We start from the raw sequence: 16328 nt of genomic DNA on the forward strand, positions 1-16328 counted from the left end.
CAGGAATGCAAGGATTCTTCAATATACGCAAATCAATCAACGTGATACATCATATTAACAAATTGAAGGAGAAAAACCATATGATCATCTCAATAGATGCAGAGAAAGCTTTTGACAAAATTCAACACCCATTTATGATAAAAGCCCTGCAGAAAGTAGGCATAGAGGGAACTTTCCTCAACATAATAAAGGCCATATATGACAAACCCACAGCCAACATTGTCCTCAATGGTGAAAAACTGAAACCATTTCCACTAAGATCAGGAACAAGACAAGGTTGCCCACTCTCACCACTATTATTCAACATAGTTTTGGAAGTGTTAGCCACAGCAATCAGAGAAGAAAAAGAAATAAAAGGAATCCAAATCGGAAAAGAAGAAGTAAAGCTGTCACTGTTTGCAGATGACATGATACTATACCTAGAGAATCCTAAAGATGCTACCAGAAAACTACTAGAGCTAATCAATGAATTTGGTAAAGTAGCAGGATACAAAATTAATGCACAGAAATCTCTTGCATTCCTATATACTAATGATGAAAAATCTGAAAGTGAAATTAAGAAAACACTCCCGTTTACCATTGCAACAAAAAGAATAAAATATCTAGGAATAAACCTACCTAAGGAGACAAAAGACCTGTATGCAGAAAATTATAGGACACTGATGAAAGAAATTAAAGATGATACAAACAGATGGAGAGATATACCATGCTCTTGGATTGGAAGAATCAACATTGTGAAAATGACTCTGCTACCCAAAGCAATCTACAGATTCAATGCAATCCCTATCAAACTACCACTGGCATTCTTCACAGAACTAGAACAAAAAATTTCACAATTTGTATGGAAACACAAAAGACCCCGAATAGCCAAAGCAATCTTGAGAACGAAAAATGGAGCTGGAGGAATCAGGCTCCCTGACTTCAGACTATATTACAAAGCTGCAGTAACCAAGACAGTTTGGTACTGGCACAAAAACAGAAATATAGATCAATGGAACAGGATAGAAAGCCCAGAGATAAGCCCACGCACATATGGTCACCTTATCTTTGATAAAGGAGGCAAGCATATACAGTGGAGAAAAGACAGCCTCTTCAATAAGTGGTGCTGGGAAAATTGGACAGGTACATGTAAAAGTATGAAATTAGAACACTCCCTGACACCATACACAAAAATAAACTCAAAATGGATTAAAGACCTAAGTGTAAGGCCAGACACTATCAAACTCTTAGTGGAAAACATAGGCAGAACACTCTATGACATAAATCACAGCAAGATCCTTTTTGACCCAGCTCCTAGAGAAATGGAAATAAAAACACAAATAAACAAATGGGACCTAATGAAACTTAAAAGCTTTTGCACAGCAAAGGAAACCATAAACAAGACCAAAAGACAACCCTCAGAATGGGAGAAAATATTTGCAAATGAAGCAACTGACAAAGGATTAATCTCCAAGATTTACAAGCAGCTCATGCAGCTCAATAACAAAAAAACAAACAACCCAATCCAAAAACGGGCAGAAGACCTAAATAGACATTTCTCCAAAGAAGATATACAGATGGCCAACAGACACATGAAAGAATGCTCAACATCATTAATCATTAGAGAAATGCAAATCAAAACTACAATGAGGTATCATCTCACACCAGTCAGAATGGCCATCATCAAAAAATCTAGAAACAATAAATGCTGGAGAGGGTGTGGAGAAAAGGGAACCCTCTTGCACTGTTGGTGGGAATGTAAATTGATACAGCCACTATGGAGAACAGTATGGAGGTTCCTTAAAAAACTAAAAATAGAACTACCAAAAGATCCAGCAATCCCACTACTGGGCATATACCCTGAGAAAACCATAATTCAAAAAGAGTCATGTACCAAAATGTTCATTGCAGCTCTATATACAATAGCCAGTACATGGAAGCAACCTAAGTGTCCATCATTGGATGAATGGATAAAGAAGATGTGGCACATATATACAATGGAATATTACTCAGCCATAAAAAGAAATGAAATGGAGGTATTTGTAATGAGGTGGATGGAGTTAGAGTCTGTCATACAGAGTGAAGTAAGTGAGAAAGAGAAAAACAAATACAGTATGCTAACACATATATATGGAATCTAAGGAAAAAAAAAAAAAAGGTCATGAAGAACCTAGTGGCAAGATGGGAATAAAGACACAGACCTACTAGAGAATGGACTTGAGGATATGGGGAGGGGGAGGGGGAGGGGTGAGATGTGACAGGGTGAGAGAGTGTCATGGACATATATACACTACCAAATGTAAAATAGATAGCTAGTGGGAAGCAGCCGCATAGCACAGGGAGATCAGCTCGGTGCTTTGTGACCACCTAGAGGGGTGGGATAGGGAGGGTGGGAGGGAGGGAGATGCAAGAGGGAAGAGATATGGGGATATATGTATATGTATAACTGATTCACTTTGTTATAAAGCAGAAACTAACACACCATTGTAAAGCAATTATACTCCAATAAAGATGTTTAAAAAAAAATAAAAAAAAATAAAAAAATAAAGAGACATGCAAAGAGAGGAACAAATATCAACATGAATTTATTGGATGTCCGCTGTGTCCACTACAGAGGATAAAAAATGGCAAGTAGTTAACCTTTCTAGGTCTCAGCTTGGACTGTAAAATGGAAATGATGAACAAGGTCCACTTCAAAAAGTTTCTTGAGGATTTAATGAAGTGATGGTTCTAATAGCAGTTGGCACATTAATACTTCATAAACACAGGTTCCTTTCACGCTTTTATTTTTGCTTTTAACACAGTCCTAAGAAGTTTTATCATCTGGTTGATTATCCCATAACCCTCCTTCCTCTCAGATTGATTGAAGTAGAGATAGAGAGTTAGGGAATTCAGTACCAGCTGAAATGGTGCTGTGATGTAGAGGGGAAAAGAAATACTAAAACCCTCTATAATATGGGGACATGGATGCTTAAGGTGTCATAGCAGCTTTTGGATATTAAACATAAGGGGAAATAAGCCACTATCGTCTGTATAGATGACACTGTAATGTAATCCATTATAATATAGATATTTGTAATTTATGATCCTAGTTAGCAAATCCATATTAATAACTAATAAAACAATAACTACTTCTATACATGAAGGAATATGATAGCTGCCATATATATATATATATATATATATATATATATATATATAATGTTATTTAATTCTCACATGAACATTTCAAAGTATGTATTACTGACACTTTATATATAAGGAAACCAAGGCTCATAGTTGTTAAGGAACTTGTTCAAGACTACAGTACAAAGAAAGTCACTAGGAAAATTTTAAACTATCTGGAAAATCCACTTACTGTAAATGCCTCTTTTTTGATATTCCAAAATATTAAACCAAGTGTTTAAACCCAATTACATAGAAAATTTTTCAGAGAAGAGGATGATCAGGTTGCTTTCTCATATTGGAATTCATTAAGGTAATAAGGCTTGGACTGACAATCCGAGTAGGTGATGAAGAGAAAGGGCATATCAGGTAGACAAATGGTCATAGACAGTTGCACCAAGGTGGGGGATTAAGATTCATGTGGGTGGAGCTTTGACCTGTACAAATTTGATACCTGGCTCAAACTTTGTTTTTGAAAAATTTATTCATGGATGAACGAATGGATGAATGAATAAATGAATGAACGTCCCCCTTATTTACATTTTGGTTCTCAGATGCATGCTGCGTATTGTGGTACTTCAGTAGACATATGCATCCAGTGAGTTGTCCTTTTGACTTTCTATTTTCATATTTCTAAGTATGCTGATAAAGTTTCTTCCCTTCCTGCTTGGTCTATTGATATTTGTCTTCCATCCATGAGGAGCTCCTATGTGGGTTTTGTACCAGATGCTGACTAAATTGCCAGCTCTTAGTGAAAACCATGGTCACTGTGCTGTAATAATATTTTACGAAGTGCTGTTTCTTTCTTAATATTTATGTGATGGAGAGAAAAATCCCTTCATTTCTGAGGTCTTATGTGTGCTGTGGCTTCTGTCAAGTAAGTTCTTTCATGAGTCAGTGAACTGGGGAACTTGCCCATAAGCCTCAGAGGCTATTTGTAAGGCTAAAACAATACAAGGAATATGGGTTTCAAGACCACTATGATGATGAGAGACCTAGTCAGAGATACCAGATCATCCAGTCACTTACACCAAATTTTTCTTAGTCTATAAAATCTACTGAAAAGATACTTATTGATGTGAAACAATTATCAACAATATATTAAACATAAAATCAGATTAAAAACAGCAAGCATAGTATGATCCTACTTTTGGAGAAAAAATTTATATCCAAAAAAGAATGGGAGGATAGTACCAAAATATTAAAAACTGTTATCTCTATGAAAGGGACTGTGGGTAATTTTTCTTTTTGCTCATCTGAATTTTCACATTTTTCCACAGTGAATGCAATAGTTACAATAACAGTAGTAAGGATAGCCAACTTTTATTGAGTTCTCATGATAGTGAGCTCACCATGGGCTCTGTCTGCTCTGAGGTCAGACCACATGGGTTTGGATCCTGGGTTCCCCTTTTAATAGGTGTGTTAAGAAATAGGCTAGGCTAGGTGTCTCACGTGTATTGTCTCACAACATCTTTCTGGGTTAGATACTGCTATAAAGCCCAATTTTATACGTAAGAAAACTAAGGCTTATAGAGTTTAATACACTTGCCTGTGTTCACATAAAATGTGAACATATGAAAGCAATAGAATAAAGGTGAAAGAAAATTATCCTAATAAAGATTGTCAGACTCAATCATGTTAATTACAGTGAAATCTCACAAATGGATTTTTATCAAGATCACAAAAAATTTAATATGTGTGTGTGTGTGTATGTGTGCGTGTGTAGAGAGGTAGTGAGAGGGCGGTGGGGGGGATATGCTTTTGGAAATGAGAGGTACGAGGATAAGGACAAGAATATTCAGTTGGTATATACTCAGTTACATCTCCACTTAGCAAATTTATCTAGTCTGTCTTCTCCTCCTCCCCTCTTGCTACAGTCATCCATGCTCTGCATCTCTCCAACCCAGAAGAGCTGCACAGCCATAGGCTTGCTCCAGGGTGGGAAGACTGGCTATCTTCCCAGACTTGGCTCCTGGTGAGCCATGCTGGTCATTTAATATGGTTGCTGACTCAGGGCTTAGCACTAGAGATGATAACCCACCAGAGGGAGGGGGGGTGATGAGAGCCAAGAAAATGGGTCAAAAATCAGAAGCCAGGAGATGAAGTCGATCCACGTGACTATCCTGGGCCTCAATGGTCTTGATAAGATCAAACTGTCTGTGAACATAAGGGAGCAAACTTTATGAGTCGCTCATCACTCCATTGGTAGGTAGTCTTTTCTGGCATGACAAGCATGGTGTTAGGTGAGGGTTGAAAATGGTTAGAAGGAACTGAATTGAATCAAGTACAAAAGACACCAGACTTGCAATAGAAGATTGGGGAACAGGGAGAGATGGGGCTAAAGAAGTCAAATAGTTCTTCACCAAGAGGCTATAACAACTATCCTCTGATTGCAGTAGCATTTAATCAGGGAAATCCCCTTCTTTGATTTTCTTTTTTAATGTCTCCCAATCATCGTGGTGTGCAATGTTGAATGACCAGACAGGCAAACTCAGGATGTGCTTAGGGAACTAGCAAAGCATGGGCATTAAAAATTGAGAAAAGACCCTATTGTTAAATGTACCCCAAATTTTTCAATCAGAAAAATCTGGAAAGAAGCTATTTTAATTGCAGCATAAATATGAATAACATTAATTAAAAGAGTTAAAATTTATTTTTAATTATATTAATGAGTCTGGTAATCTTTCCAGGGCCCAGAGTTATTAAACATCTGAATCGAGCCCTGTCATTGCAGTGGGCTTCTTCATACTCATCTGTATCATTATCACCATCACCACAAAGAACACTAAAATTTAAGCTCTTGCAATGTATCAGATAGTCAGAGCCCTCAACGCATTACAAGCTTTACCTCATTTAATCCTCACAACAATCCTAAAAGGTAAGCATCACCTTCATATCACAGATGACAGGACTGAGGCTGAGAGAGAGGTTAAGTGACTTGTCTGAGGTCCCACAGCTGATAGATGGTGGAGCTGAGATTCAAACCCATTTTTCTCTCCTCCGGGAGCTTTTAAGTATTCTGTGAGTCAAAGGTGCATTATTAGCAATGTAAGGAATTAGAAATGACATACAAACTCCAGGTTTAAACAGTTTGAAATGGTTGGAAAACCTAAATTTTCAGCATATCTATTTTGCTCTCAAAGGAGTGTCTCAGCTTGGATGTTTGGTCCAGAATTCCTCAGATCTGTCAGTAGTGCCACCCTCTTACTGGGCAGGTATTTCAGTAATTCCCACCTGGGCATGTCCTTATTATCATAATAAGAGAAGTCTTAGTTTTTTGGCTTTTTTTGTTTTTTGGTTCTTTTTTAGTTTATCCAAGCAGCACCGTGTTGCTACCAATGCAGTGGCCAACAGTGGTATTAACTTATTTGTACTGTTTTTGAACCCATGTGAAAATTGTTGTCCACCTTTTCCTCCCTCCCTTTCTTTCTCCTTCCCCTTCCTTCCTCTCTTCCTCCGTTCCTTCCTCCTTCCTTCCTTTCTTCTCTTTCTTGCTTGCTTTTTTGCTTTATTCTTTTTTCTTTCTTTTTTTTTTTGTAGTAAAGGACTTTACTTAAAATATAAGGTTATGACTTGGTTCTGGCTAGCATCAGTTTTAAGTAATAAGGAAACATTTTAGGGGCTGTGAATTTTAGCTATTTGCATTTTGGAATGCATTTTTTTTTCATGTGGAGCTGTGTTCATTTCAGATTGTAAATTAACTTAACGCGTCCTGATTTGATTTGCCAAGCTGACCAAGAGTGCAACAGATTTTACTCTCATATCCACCATCTTTCTTGGTTGAGATGTTATTTCCTCAGGAAAGCTGCCCCTAAGGCCTCTCTTGCATACTCTCATAGTCTCTGAACTTCTCCTTTATCACCATTATCAAAGTTGTAGTTAAACAATAATGTATCTAGTTATTTATTCAAGGTCTCCCCCCTTAGTATGAAATCAACATGAGGGTAGGGACTATATCTACCTTATCCCCTGCTGTAAACTAAATGTCAAGCACAGTGTTGGATTATAGTAGTTATGCAATTAATATTTATTGAGTGAATGAACAAAATTCTCCATCCCTAATTATTTCTTGTATTTGATTTTTAATCTTGTGGACAAATAGGTTTCAGCTATGTCAATAGTTTGCTGCCTTTGAGAACTGAAAAGGTCAACAGGCAATGGTGGCCTGAAAGTGAACAGAGACTGAGAAAACTATGTCATGTGTCCCTTCTCTCTGGTAAATTAACACCTCTGTATCTGCTAGTGAGTGAGAATAGCAATTAAGTCGTGTGGAAGAAGTAGCAGAATGCACAGAAGCATCCCCGCAGACTTCTATAATGTGTATGGTCACTAATGCAGGTCAGACCTCAGAAGTCCTAGGGTTTATCTCTGGAAAAATATGAGCATTGTTTACATAAAAGCCAAACATTTCAGGATTTCGGCAGCAAAAGCTTTCCTCTATCCTGACTTTGTGTGAGATTCCAGGAGACTGAAACATAAGATTAACATTATCTTAAGGAAGGAGATTTTGAGAATAATTTCCAATTTAAATATTGATTTTGTGAAGGTCCCAGAGCCTGTTACTCTGGGAAACTGTGTTTAACAAATATTTCAGTATTGTGGGAGATGCCAGCCTGCAGGGCATGTGGAAGTATCCCATGCGAAAGTGTGATAGCAGATACTTCTGGGCATCACCTCTTTCTTCGCCCTGGCCCCCATCCTCACCTCCAACATACTCACACTCACACAACTCAGCTTATTTTCTCTGAACCCCACCATTCTTCTTAAGAGTGTCATTGTATTTGTGACAGTGACATCCTCAGGTACTTGTAAGCTTTAAATTATTTGTCTAAGACCTTATATGCTTAGACTAAGGTAATTCCCAGTATGTGTGATTATTATGAGGATTAGAGATCTAAAGGCTCACAGAACTGACTTTCAGAGAACTGAAATGTAAAATTAAGTATTATGGATTTTAACGTTAAGATAACGGTGGTATCGTTACTATCATCCTTTTTTGTTTAGAGACAGATTTATTTTATTGTGAATGCTGTTCGCATGTGGCTTTCTTCATTCTCAAAGAGCTTGGCTTTAAGAAAAAAGTGTAAATAGCCTTTTACTTTCCTGTAACTGAATTGTACACATTAACTGCCAAAGTTACTAGGAAACAGAAGTGATTGCTTTAGATTACCTTTGAAAGGGGGCCAGCTCGTTTCTGGTCCAGTGGAAGGATGTAGCAAAGATCAGCAATGTCACAAAGAAGAAACTGTCAACTGAATGCCAAGTCAGTCATGGACCAAACCCAAGTGTTGACACGGCCCTAGATCATAAAAGAACATATTTTAATCTGAGCCTAATTTAAAGCAAAAGCAGTTGCATTTTTCACTAGTTGGGGAACCATTTGGAATGCAGATGCTTAACAGCACAGTTTAATTTTCAGAGACCCTTTGGGCAATTTTCAGAAGACCTTTTCTTGGACCAAGGCAACAGAGGAGTATCAGTCCTTCCCATTTATCCTTGTAGAATTCTTTGTAAAGAAACGGGCTTTGATGTGAATAGCCAAAAGACAGTGGATAGGAAAAGTCATGGGGATATCTGAACAGTGGGCAAGGATGCAAATGGCACATGTAAATGATGTTCAAGTGTGCAAAACCCCTACTTAGCCACTCACCTGGATACTACTGGGTCTCATCAAGAGCCTGCACTGAAACTTTATAATCGAGACTTCCTGTTTGATCCTCCAACCTGGAATGGTTTACTTTACTGCTTTTAATTCATTTTCTTTTCTACCTTGAATGAGATTGATTTCTATCCTGAATAGTCTTGTGCTTTCTGGAGCTAAAAGGGGGCCTTGCCACCGTGACACAGTAACCATATCAGTGGAGAGGAGATGACCATTCATATCAAGGTCCTCCTTAGGTTGACTAGTAATTTGGTCCAGGTGGAATGAGGTGCTCTTTCTGATGTGCTGCCTGCCTAGTTGAAAAAGGCCACCTAGCAGATTGGATACAGGCAGTACGTTCCCTATTGCCCTCCAGACAGATTACACATTACCTACTTAAAGGAGGGCAAGCAGTATTGTTGTCTTCAATGGGGAATTGTAAAAATATGGAAGGAGAAATATCAGATAATTGGTTTTATATTTTTCTTTAGAAACAGATCATTATTTAGGAAATTGAAAAGAAAGTGATATACAATCTTTGCTGCACAAATTACACCAAAAGAACATATTCTAAGAATGAAATCAGTGACCTTTCTGCAGAAAAGAAAATATTTTATCGTTAACTGCATGGTAATAAATTTGTACCAGATGAATCCTCCCACATGTATTTTCAGTGTTGGTGCCTGGGCTCCAAGTGGGGTGTCTTAAGCCCAACACCAATTCTGCAGAACCCAACCCACAAATACTTTGCGTATCGTGTTTCCTTTGTTGGCTCATGAGTGAGATCTAGAATAAAGATTTGCTCAAAAGGTCTCACAGTGGGCACTTTGGCACCAAGTGTACAATACTACATTTCATTTAGCCCAGCAGGCCTAAATGAATACTCACTGTCAGGTGTCAAAGAACTCCACCCCAAAGAAGCTGATCACTCATTTCTGCTTGGACTTCTCACCAACATGGGTTTTATATAATCAGAGTTTGCATTGTTTTCCCAAAGCCCCCCACAGCTTGACTCAGAGTTTAACCTTTAAAGTACTTATATTAGCCAAAGTAAGGTAGAAGACTCATATCACTTTTATTCACCTTTTTTGTTTGTTTTTGTTTGTTGTTTTTGGAGAAAAGCAACATGGTGGAACAGAAAGCATCAAGATTTGCAATCACACTAAATTGGGTTTGAATCATGACTTTACTATTTAATAGCTGTATGACCTTGAGCAATTACTTATCTTCTCTGAACCTCAATTTTTTCATCTATTAAAGAGAATAATATTTGCCTCTCAGGGCTGTTGAAAGAATTAGCTCTAGTTCTGTATATTTCTTGGCACATTCAGAGCAGATGATCAATAAATGGTAGCTGCAGCTGCTATGATTAAAGCTGTTCTACAGCCAGAAAGACAGGAGGTTTACATAAACTCAAGCCTCTTTCTCATGGCTGCAAGAAACCGCAGACGCTCCTGGACTTGTATGAGAAAATGTAATTAAGACAAAAACTTTATTTTCATTTCAGCCATTCTTCAGATCTCTCAAAATTCTGATGAATCCTTTCCTTAGGATTATAAATAGGAACCGAAAAGGCAAACGCACATTTTATGCTAACACCAAACTTAAAACCTTAAATTCTAGGTTCACGAAATGTTCCTTATCTTTTACCCAATTTTTGATGCCAAAGGGAGTGACAAGATGCTATGTGTACACCCCTAAAAAGGAAGTGTTGTGTGGGAAAAGAGGATGGAATAGTGGACAGATTTTGGACTGAACACTGAGTTTTGAATTGTGGTTCCAACAATATCACTTAACAGCTGTCTGACCCTTGATACACTATTTCACAGCAATGAGCTTCTGTTTTTCTCCTGCCCTGCCTACCATATGGAGCTATTTTGAAAATTAAGAGGAATAAAGGTTATAATGGTACTTCTGGAAACCGAAGTCCAACAGAAAAATGAGATGCTATTTTGCACAATTTTTTTATTCACAGGCTCCAGTGTTGTGTGACTCTTGATTTTACTCCTGGTTCCATTCTTTACTAATACTGTGACCATGGGAACATTATAGAATCTGTCTAAGCCGATTTCTGTATTTAAATTGGCATCTCAGTGTTTACCATATATGATTGTTAGGATCAAATGAAATACTTATGCTTGGGACACATTGTAAGTACTCAATAAATGGTAGATATGTTGTTGTTATTGATGATGTTATTTAGCACCTGGCCCAAGGGCAGAATGCCCTGGCCAAATATAGGAGTTGGAAAGAAGTTTAGGACCAATATGGGATCCTGACATTCAGTTGAAATCAGTTGACCTTTTTTGAACGTCTCTATATAGGCACTGCAGAATTTTTAAACGTCAGTATCTGCTACTTATTATAATTGGAGTAGGGAGGGGGGCAAGGATAATGATCATGATGAGGAGGAGGATAGATAAAGCTTGTTGTATATTATTATGTGCCAGGCACTGTACTAAGTACTTTACAGAAATTAATCCATCTTATCCTCACATCAATCCTATGAAATAGGAACTATTGATATTATCAATCTTATTCTTTAGATGAGGAAACTGGGACACAGAGAGGTTAAGTAACTTGCTCAAGTCCTAAGCTAATGATGATCAGAGTTGGGACGTTTACTCAGAAGTCTGATTCTAGAACTCATGCTTTGTCTACTATGAATGAGAGAAAAGAAGTACATAAATGTTGTACAAAACTTTATCACATTATGTAAAAATATAGAAAAAATGTTCAAAATCAGGAGGAAGTTCCAGCAGACTTCAGATATTTATGCAGCAATGAAAATGTGCTCAGCTGTGACTTCAGAGGCCATGCTTCTAGCCACTATATCATACCATCTCCCTATTTGGCAAAATCTTATTGAAAGAGTGAAATTGAGAAAATAAGCCAAAAAATTCACCATGCCATACCCTTTAATAATCTTGCTATGTGTTAAAAATAATAAACCTACATGTTTACAATAATAATATATTAAATCTGTATTTCTATAGTCAATTGGGAGGCATTATGATTAAACCTAGAGTTGTCGACAGGTCATCACTCGCCAGCTCTGCTTGTCTTTCAGCAACCACTAAATATGGACGCATAGACACTTTAGTCCACCCCCTTAATTTCACAAATGGGGTCATTAAAACTTAACAAGTTTCAATAAATTGCCCAAGGTGAGATAGCTAGTTAGTGGCAGAGCTGGAACTAGAGCACATTTCCTAAACCCAAGTCCCATATTTTCCAAATTTAATTCAACAAATATTTACTGAGCAATAATAATTATATTGTGAGGCAATGACAAGGAAGGTGTGAGTTTACAAATAAAAGATGGCCCTTGCTCTTGAGAAGCTTATAATCTAGTAGGAAAGGCAAACATGACCACATATAATTATAAAACTCACCATAATGGAATGACTTCAATAGCAGGGAAGATCCCACATGCTGTCACTGTATGTCTCCCTTTCATCACTCAGCACATTTGTTTATTCAAGGAGTTCTGCCCTGCTAAATTGTTAGCTATAGTTCGCTAATTTATCCCTAGCATAGTTCCTGGTACAGCATAGGAACTCAATAAATATTTATTGAACAAAGTGAAAAGGCACAAGAGCAAAATAATGTGGAATCACAGAGGAGGGAATGATTAATTAAATGTGAATTTGAAATGTACAGGCCAAAGCAAAGCCAATTAGGTAAAACTTTACTGAAATGTCAAGTCTCTAAGGAGAGGAGATCATTGAGCTGGAAGAGGGCCTGTCATTTCTATTAATCCATACGCCTGCCTTTAGGCCAATCCACAGATAAATTACCTCTGACAAGTCAGAATCTGGTTTATTTTTAACTGAGAAGTTTTTTTTTTTTTAACCTTTTGATAAATTTAGAAAATATCTATTACAAATCATTCATCAGAAAAATAAGAGCATGTAAAACTTAGACCAAAGAAAGGCTGATTCCAGTTTATGGTTCTTTCTCAAATCCTGAGTGTCACAGCCCCCAAACTCCAGGTAGATTGCTTCAAGGGGATCTCAGTGGTATGTGTCAGACTGTCCCACAGTCAGAGGAAGGTCCATTTTATATTTGTTCCAGTTTGATTCTGTGCATAGCATCATTCAACCTGACTCTTGTGTTTTATCTTTTCTGAGATTTATTTCCTCAGTTTGTGACTGTTTCCTCCCTCCTTTGCTTTCTTCTTTTTGCCCTTCCTTCCTTCCTTCCTTCCTCTCTTCCTTTCTTCCTCACTTCCTTCCTCCCTTCCTTCTTCCTCCCCTTCCTCTCTCTCTCTTTTTTCAGTCATGAGTCAATACCATAATATTAGTTTTGCACATTTTATTTTTCATACATTTCCTCTCTCATGAAACTCAGCACAGGGGATGGCACATGCCTGTGCCCTGCCTAGGAACCCCACACTACTTTGCCTGCTCCTAGAAACCAGGAAAGAGTCAGTAGAGCATCTAGCATTGGAAGAATGAGACCAGCACTTGGAAATAACACACTCAGAATGTTACACATGTTAGACTCCCAAGAGTCTGATCAAAAGCCAAGAGTTCCCCCCACCCATTTAAATCAATATACTTTATTTAAATTGACTTTCAAGTTTATTAAGGCTTGGACAAGAGCACATTGTTGTCTTATATGCAATAAGCTCAGTGATAAGTGCTGTAGTTACTGTATTAAGAACTAAAGAAGGTAAAGACAAGAGTATAAAAAATAACTATGAGTACAAAACTATGTTAATGGATACACACTACAAAAAGATGTAATTTGCGACATTGATGACAAAGTGTGGGAGAGAAGTAAAAATGTAGAGTATTTATATACACTTGAAGTTAAATTGTTATCAGCTTATCAGGTTAAAATAGATTGTTATAACTGTAAGATATTTCATGTAAGCCACATGGTAACCACAGAGAAAATACCTATAGAAGATACACAAAAGAAAATGAGAAAGGAATCAAATCATGTCACTACAAAAAGAAAAAAAAGTCAATGAAACACAAAGGAAGATAGCAAGAGTAGAAAAGAGGTACAAGAAAGCTACAAGACAGACAGAAAACAATTAACAAAATGACAATAGTTAGTCCTTCCCTATCAATAATTACTTTAAATGTAAATGGGTTAAACTTCACAGTCCAAAGACATAGAGTGGCTGGAAAAAAAAAAAAAAAAGATTAAACTATGCACTGTCTATAAGAGAGGCACTTTAGACTTAAGGATACATATGGGCTGAAAGTAAAAGGATGGGAAAAGATATTCCAGGCAAATAAATGGTAACCAAAAGCAAGCAGGGGTAACCATACTTATATCAGACAAAATAGACTAAGTCAGGAACTGTCAAGAGAGACATTATATAATCATAAAAGGGTCAATTCACCAAGAAGATATAACAGTTATAAATATATATGCAACATCAGAGCATCCAAATACAAATCTTCCTTGACTTACAGTGGAATTAAAATATATTGAAAATGTCATCAGCCAAAAATGCATTTAATATACCTGACCTACCAAACATCATGGCTTAGCCTAGCCTACCTTAAACATGCTGAGAACATTTGCATTAGCCTACAGTTGGACAAAAGCATCTAACACAAAGCCTATTTTATAACAAAGTGTTGAATATCTCATGTGATTTATTGAATACTGTACTGAACGTGAAAAACAGAATGGTTGTATGGGTACAGAATGTTTGTAAGTGTATTAGTTATTTACCCTTGTGATCACACGACTGACTGGGAGCTGTGGATTGCTCCTGTTGCCAAGTATCATACTGCATATCACTAGCCTGTGAAAAGATCAAAAATCAAAATTTGAAGTACAGTTCCTACTAATGTGTATCACTTTCACATCATAGTAAAGTAGAAAAATTATAAATTGAACCATTGCAAGTCAGAGATAGTCTGTATATGAAGCAAACATTGACAGAACTGAAGGGAGAAATGAATAGCAACACAATACTAGAGGATTTCAAAACCCCACTTTCAACAACAGATAGAACACCCAGACGGAAGATCAATAAGGAAACAGAGGAGTCAAACAATACTACAGTTCAAAAGAACCTAACAGACATATACAGAGCATTCCACCCGATAGCAGCAGGATACACATTCTTCTCAAGTGTTCAAGGAACATTCTACAGGATAGATCACATGTTAGGTTACAAAATAAGGCTTAGCAGTTTTAAGAAGATGGAAATCATACCAAGTATATTTCCAACCACATGGAATGAAACTAAAAATCAGTGGCAGAAGGAAAACTAGAAAATTCACAAATATTTGGAACTTAAACAACACATTCTTGAACAATCAGTGGGTCAAAGAACAAAGCAAATGAGAAATTTAAAAATATCTTGAGAAACAAAAACAAAACACAACATACCAAAACTTGTGGAATGAGGCAAATGCAGTACTAAGAGGGTAGTTTATAGTGATAAATGACTATATTTAAATAAGAGAAAAGGTCTGAAATAAACAACCTAACTTTACACCTAACTTTACACCTAGAAAAAGAACAAACTAAATCCAAAGTTAGCAGAAGGAAGAAAATGGTTAAGATTAGGACAGAAGTAAATGAAGTAGAGAATAGAGAAACAAAAGAAAAAACCAACAAAATTAAGAGCTATTTTTAAAAAGATAAACAAAATTGACAAACCTTTAGCTACATTAACTAAGGAAAAAAGAAAAGACTCAAATGAATAAAATAAAGAATGAAAGAGGAGAGTTACATTTGATGCCACAGAAATTAAAAGGATTGGGACTACTATGAACAATTATATACCAACAAGTTGGATAACTTAGAAGAAATGGGTAAATTCTTAGAAACATACAACCTACAAAGACTGTATCATGAAGAAATAAAAAATCTGAACAGACCTATAAATAGTAAGGAGATTAAATCAATAATCAAAAACCTTCCAAAATGAAAAAGCTCAGGACCAGATGGCTTCACTGGTGAAATCTACCAAACATTTAACAGGAAAAAATGTCAATCCTTCTCAAACTCTTCCAAAAAATTGAAAATTCAGAAATACTTCTCATGAGCCCACATTAATATGATACCAAAGCCAGAAAAAGACACAACAAAAAAACTTCAGGCCAATATTCCTAATGAATGAATGCAAAATCCTTCACAAAATAGCAAACTGAATTCAACAACACATTAAAAAGATCACACACCATGACCAAGTGTGATTTATCCTTGGGATGCAAAGATGGTTCAACATATGAAAAACAATCAATGTGATCACATTAGCAGAACAAAGGATAAACATCAGTGATCATCTCAACAGATGCAGAGACACACTGACAAATCTCAACATTCTTTCATGATAAAAATACTCAACAAACTAGGAATAGAGGGAAATGACTTTAACCTAATAAAGGCCATAGATGGAAGGCCTATAGCTAACATCATACTCAATGGTGAAAAACTGAAAGCTTTTATCTAGGATCAGTAACAAGATAAAGATTCCCACTGTCACCATTTCTATTCAATGTTGTATCGCAAGTTCTAACCAGAGCAATTAGGCAAGGAAAACAAATAAACGTCTTACAAA

This window comes from Eubalaena glacialis, chromosome 10 (genome assembly GCF_028564815.1).
Source record: "Eubalaena glacialis isolate mEubGla1 chromosome 10, mEubGla1.1.hap2.+ XY, whole genome shotgun sequence".
NCBI classification, from domain to species: Eukaryota; Metazoa; Chordata; class Mammalia; order Artiodactyla; family Balaenidae; genus Eubalaena; species Eubalaena glacialis.